Genomic DNA, 6,902 nt, shown 5'->3' on the forward strand with positions numbered 1-6,902 from the left:
AAAAAAAAAAAAAAAAAAAAAAAAAAAAAAAAAAAAAAAAAAACTACACAGAAAGAAAAGGACCTGAACTTAGATGATATTGTAAATTAGATTTTAAGGGAAATTTTAAGAACTTTAAGACTTTAGAATAAGACTGTATATGCCCAATATTTATGGAATTTTTCCTGTAAAACTAAAGAAATTTGAGAACAGTAACACATAAGTAAAAATATCAGTATATTATTCTGCCTTGATAAAGAGTTAATTTAAATTTTAACTTTGATGTAGTTTTAAATCTAATTTACATAATATCTTTTCATATCTGAAAATCTTGTAAATATATTCTACATCTTGGATGCAATCTGGTTATAATTTTTGAATCTATCTAAATTATCTAGAAGTCCTAAGGGCTGGCCAAATAGCTCAGAGGATTAAAGTGCCTTCAAGCAGGGGCCAGGGGTTTGATCCCTGGGCCTGCCATGCAGGCCCAGCCCCTGGGGCACACTGAGATGGCAACTGAGACTAGTTGTGGTGGTACAAACCTGTAATCCCAGCTCTTGGGAGGCTTTAAACAGGCAAATCACTAAGAGTCCAATTTAGTAGTGAAGCCCTCAATACCCTATAGACCCTTTCCTAAAAATACAGGAAAAAAAATCAATTAAATTATCTAGAAGTCCTAATTGAACATATTTCTCCCATAATCAAACTAGTTTTAAAAAGCAAAATGTACTTACGATATAGAGAACATATCACGGGAAGCACATAGATAATTGTTAAAGTTTTCCGCTGTTACTGTATGTGTGAGTTATCACATTCTAAATCTGTTGAGAAAGAGAGAAACACCTACATGAGTTTCACATGCTCAGTGACTAGTTGTGCATCTAAACAACAGAAACAAATGAACTCTGACAGGCCCAGATCTTCTCCAAGTATTTCTCCCCTGAGTTATATCAATTTGTGAATTATTTTGCTTTTTTAAGAATGGAACTGCTTCAGAAAGTGGCAAAAACAATAGGAAACCGTTAGAAGAGAGAGACAGCACTGTGTGGGATACCAATAGCAATGTGTATTTTATTGTAACAAAAATTTTAAACATTCACAGTACATTTTCATCAATCCTTACACAAGAAGAGAAATTAGAAAGAAGGAATGTTGTCGCTGAAGCTCTAGGGAAAGGAGAACATCTTGAAATCCATGTAAGGTGCCTCATCTCTGTTTTCTAATTTCACTCACTTACAGAATAAATTGTATTTGTACCACTACAAATAAAATAAAATACTGCTAGATATCTAATATTTATAATTCTGAGAATGCTTAGCAAAATAAAGATAAGACAATTAGATGGTTTGTCTGAATGTCTTTTATTTTCATTTAGTAGTTGTCAACCAAAATACATGACTGATACAAATGAAGTCAAAAACATTCAACTTTTCTTCAAGTACTTATTCTATAATAAAAATTAGACTTAACAAAAACATGTGAATCTGACCCACTCATATTCATCCTCCCAGACTAGAATAAATGTTTTTAAATTGTGGAGTAGTTTCAATTCCTGGGCCTGCTGTGCTGGCCCCAACCCCGGGGTGCCCTGAGAGGGCAATTGAGACTGGGCATGGTGGCGAGGGCCTGTAATCCCAGGACTTGGGAGGCTGTGAACAGGTGAATCACTATGACTCTGATCGATCTAGTAGTGAGACTCTGAACACCTTGTAGACCCTTTTCTAAAATACAATAAATAAATAAATAAGTTTAAAAAAATAAATTATGGAGTAGTTTAAAGTAAAATAAAGGGGAGATCAATTTATAATTTTAATATCCCCCCAAACTAGGCTATATAAATCTATTCTCTCTCAGTAGTGCATTTTGCTGTAGAAAGACTCAATTGGCTTCTTATATTTTCCGGTTACCAGATGTATTTATTAGTTAACCCATACTCATTAGTTACCAGATGTATTTATTAGGTAACCCATACTCATTGCACACATACATATACACATACATTGTTGGTCCCAATTTTTTAACTCTCAAACAGTTGAATTTCTTTTCTTGCTAAAGTTAGTTAATTTTAAAAGAAAATCCAGTCTCATTTCCTTTAGGAATTACACATAGTCTTGGCATATGGTTCACAGGAAAAGAAATTTAACTTTACCTAATTCAGTATGTTCCCTTCATAAGCACTTGGTTTTTGAATTCTTGACATTAAAATAAATCTTACTCACATGGCATTTGTCAAATATACATGAGAATATACATTTATAACTTTGCTGATATTTTGTGAAATCCAATTAACATTGTAACAGGTGTGCAATTGTCACTCAATCATCAAAGGAACATTGTAAGGTAGATTTTATTTTCTTCTTTTTTCAGGCTTCTGATAATTCAAACAATCCACCCATAAGTAATTAGAAAGCATTGTGACCATGGATCAAACACAGACCTAACTTCCAAATGTCTAATGCTTCTGATTATAATCTTCATTTGTACAGGAATGTTTGGGAAATGTTTATAAGACAGTTGTGCCTAGACATCCATTTTCAATAGTAGCAGAGACACCACACAGAAAATAATGAATGTTGTTTTAAACGTAGGAACCCAGAAAGATTAGGGACCCATCTCCCCCACCAGTTTAAAGACCCAATCAAAACCTTCTCACCTGAAATAGATACTTCTTGGGTGAAGTATGCATGGCCAATAAATACATGAAAAAAAGTTCAATATCATCGGTTGTTTAAGGAATACAAATGAAAACAAAACTGAGATTCCACCTTAATTCAGAAATAATGGCTATTATCAAAAAAATCAGATAACAAATGTTGGAGAGCCTGTAGGGGCCAAGGGAGAAAAGGAACCCTCTTTTGTGTCGTTTGGGAGTGTAAACTAGTACCAGCACTATGGAAATCAGAATGGAGATATTACATAAAAATAAAAATAAAAATTCCATTTGGCCCAACTCTTTCCCTTCTAGATATCTTTCCAAAAAAGTTAAAAAAAACATTGTATCACAGTGATGTATGCAAACATATGTTGGTAGCAGCACAATTCATAAAAGCTATAGCTTAGAAATATTTAGTAGGTAGTCTGGTTTCTTTCTCAGAACCATGTTTATCTTGTGATAATGACTGTAGAAATACAAACATTTTTATATAAAATATATTATGTATTGTTTATGATTCTTTGCATAAGAGATTAAAACACTAATAATAAAACAGAGAAAGTATATTTAAACCTATATCCAGTGGTTCCATATAGGCAAGGGTTTTGAATATCTGTGAATTTAAAAATGTTTTACTGTCTCATCACCAATGCCATTCTCACTTTTATTGTACATGTTTTCACTGTCTAAGGTCAGATGTGATGTTTTCATCACATCTTAGCTAGGAAATCAGCAAAACCAAACACTAGGAATTCTTTCCAGCATGAGAGCGAATCACGGCATACAGAAAGTGGTGTAAATTTTGCTTCCTCTTTGGCAATTCATATTTGGGTATGTGCCTGTGTTTGTGTTTCAAATGATAGCTGTGACTTAATGGCTCAGCATGCTGAATAAATCACACTCAACTATCAGACTTACTCTCATATAGTGATTATTTTTGTTGATAATGTTTTATTGAATATAGCTGGTACTATTTCTATTTTTCCTTTATATTACATGCAGAGAGAAAATCATTTTCTCCCATTCCCTATATTTCTGTCTAAATCATTCATGATGAATTTCTTTCTCTTTTGTTTTTTGTCTTCTCTCCTATAGTAGTCAAAGTATTTGCTGCCACGAGGCAGAAGCAGAACAAAACATTCATTTTCTTCCAATTCAGTGTATATCAACCTTGAGAAAGCAAGGGTTTTTACAGCCCTTCAGTTCCTTTCTTCTATGTTGAGATCAGTTCTGGTGGATTAGTCAGTTACTTGGATGATTTGGCAAGATGCAGAGGCTTAGTAACTTACAGATGAAACATTAAGATGATTCACTAACTGTTTTTACTTTACATCTTGATGTTTGTCAGCAATCACAAATGTCTCTGTTTACATGGAACTTTGCATAAATAAATTTGCATAAAGAAAGGGTTGAAGAGGTCAGAATAACAAAAGAAAAGGGTTCCCACAGACTTTGTTTTCTCCCACATTCTTGAGGCCAAAACACTAGAAGCTGCTCTAGACAGTCCCCTTAAGGATGCTCAAGTAGTTGCTGTCCACCATGGGAGGAGAACCCACTGTGTTGTGAAATCCCATGCTAATAAGTGGTGACTCTGTTGTGGTCCAAGAGCATCCCCTGCCCAGAGAGACCCAGTTTATACTCTTCCTTGGCTATCATGATTGAGTTAAAGGGATAAAAGAGACCTAGACAGGAGGGCGTGTCCTTCCTCCCCGGGAGGCAGTGGAGCCTGCAGGACAGTCGCCGCGCCCCGGCCCGGCCCACCTTTGGGGGAGGCGGGGGGGGGGGAGCACCCAACCCCACCATCCCGGGCATTTGGGCAGCTGGGGGGAGAAGCACGGAGGCCAAAGACTACCGAGAGGATGGGATGGATCTAGGCAGTGACTTCGGATCTAGGCAGCAGCCGCACCAGTTCACAGTCCAACTCCACGAAAGTGACCCCCTGCTTCGAATGCAAATCCTCATCATCGCCAGGGGAGCAGCTTGGACATGGTGTCTGCCCTGGAGGACTATAAGGAGCCTTTTCTGGACTACCAGAAGAAGGTGATTGATTAATGGGTGCCGGAGAAAGAGGAAGAGGAGGACAAACGAGGGTACCGGGATGACCGGTGTCCGGCTCCAGGGCCTGGGGACATGAGTGCCAGGACCGGCGGCAGAGGCCAGGGCAGGAGCACCACCGCGACCGTGCCGCCCCTGATGCCCAATGGCAACCTCCACCCGCACGACCCCAAGGACCTCAGGCACAATGGCAATTCGGTGCTGCCTGGCCGGCTGAGCTGTACCCAGGTCCCCTGCCGGACAACTCAGAATCCCCAGCCAGCGGTGAGTCGGTATGGTGGTCAGGGCCCAGCGGCTGGGGGCCTCTGCTCCAACCTCCGGACGGCGGGACTTGCTTCCCAGAAGAGCCCCCTGCACCTCCTATGGATTGGGAGGCATTGGAGAAGCATCTGGCCGGGCTGCAGTTCTGGGAGCAGGACGTGCAAAACCAGGGCCAGGCGAGGACCAACTCCACCTCCGCACAGAAAAATGAGAAAGAGTCTATCAGACAGAAGTTGGCGCTTGGAAGCTTCTTTGATGATAACCCAGGAATTTATACCAGCTGTAGCAAAAGCAGGAAGCCAAGTCTTTTCCTTTAGATTGCAGAGTGGGATGAATCTGCAGATATGCTTTGTCAATGACAGAGGCAGTGACAAGGACAGCGATGCTGATGACAGTAAGACCGAAACCAGCTTGGACACTCTCTTGTCTCCCATGAGCAAACAGAATTCTTCCTATTCTCATAGAGACACCACTGAAGAAGATTTGGAATCCTTGGACGACATGGACTTCCTCACAAGGCAAAAGAAATTGCAAGCCTAAGCCAAGATGGCCCTTGCCATGGCCAAATCAATGGCCAAGATGCAAGTAAAAGTAGAAAAACAGAACAGGAAGAAGTCCCCCTTGCTGATCTTCTGCCACACATGCCTCATGTAAGTGAACGTTTGATGAAAAGAAGTCTAAAACTCGCCGACCTGCGAGACATGAGCATTAGGCAGCTACAGGTGAAAGTCAACGATCTGCATTCACAGATTGAAAGCTTGAAGGAGGAGTTGGTCCAGCTGCTTCTCATCCGGGCTGAGCTGCACACCGAGCAGGACGCCATGCGGTAGACATTGAAGACTTGACCAGACACGCTGAAAGCCAGCGAAAGCACATGGCAGAGAAAATGCCTGCAAAGTGAGAAGAAGCCACCCAACCAGAGGACGAGGTAGAATTTATTTTGCTTCTGTGGCTGTAAAAATGCTGTTGCTAAAAGATGGTGCAGAAACAAATATATATCAGTGTTAATCATTGATAATGTCTGAAGCTTAATGTCCAGTGATTGGCCTTTGCTTCTTAATTTATTTTAATTTTTTACTTGTGCCACTTAATATTAGGCATTTTAATAAGATATTGTTACAAAAAATGCACAGTACTTACACCATCACAAATCATGGTAAATTAAAGAAGGTAGTTTTAACTTATTTTTTTGTTGTTGTTGTTAAGAGATTTTAAGTTGGAGCAGTATTTACCATTGACTACTTCCATTCTTCACTGTAGTTTTAAAGAACTGTAAATGATGGTGCTATACAAGTTAAAAAATACATACCTGCCTTGTAGTGAAGTTGTAGCTCTCCATAATATGTATATTTTAATCAGTTTTTAACATTTGGTGAATGTTGACTACCTGAAGTTCATTTTTAGATGTGCTATTAACATTCTTTTGGATTCAGAGGGTTCCTTGGAAGCTTTATGTATAAATAATGTAAAATAAAAATTAAAACTTTGTTTCAAAAAAAAAGAGACCTTCTAAAAGTAAAATGGCTCAGTCGCAAACATTTGTGAGGTTCTGGGCTTTAACCATGTGACCGAAGGGAGAACAGCAGTGATTCAGAGGAGTCAAGTCATCTAAACGCAAAGCAGATTGAGTTATCAGAGTTATGATGCAGAGACAGAGTGAGGCAGCTCTGCTGGGAGAGCCGCCTGCATCCATACAGCCCACGATGGGACTGGACAGGCTCCCCGAGGTGAGTCAGCCGGGGCAGGCCACAGGGAGCGTGCACAGCAGCTAGGGACATGTTATGTTCAAGGCCTAGCATTGCAAACCACGTAGAGCCTGGTGCAAAGACCCAGCGCAGGAGCAAGCAACGCAAGCTCACAATGGAGACACCCGCTCTGCACTTCACATAGAATTTTGTGACTTCAGAATTACTAGAGTGGCTTTTTTTTTTTTTTTTTTTTTTTTTTTTTTTTT

The 6,902-nt window shown here is 39.5% G+C and overlaps 1 protein-coding gene and 1 pseudogene across 1 annotated transcript in view; one reads left to right on the forward strand and one right to left on the reverse strand.

Moving 5' to 3' along the window:
* Fut9 (fucosyltransferase 9) overlaps positions 1–6,902 on the reverse strand; it is a 221,067-nt gene that overhangs the window by 97,417 nt on the left and 116,748 nt on the right. Inside the window, exon 2 of the mRNA XM_004628191.2 lies at positions 714–800. The gene's annotated coding sequence lies outside the window, so the exon portion shown is untranslated. The remainder of the gene's footprint in view (positions 1–713; positions 801–6,902) is intronic.
* LOC101575909 lies at positions 3,416–5,996 on the forward strand (annotated as a pseudogene).

This window comes from Octodon degus, unplaced genomic scaffold, assembly GCF_000260255.1.
Source record: "Octodon degus isolate 3935 unplaced genomic scaffold, OctDeg1.0 scaffold00022, whole genome shotgun sequence".
In the NCBI taxonomy this organism is placed as follows: Eukaryota; Metazoa; Chordata; class Mammalia; order Rodentia; family Octodontidae; genus Octodon; species Octodon degus.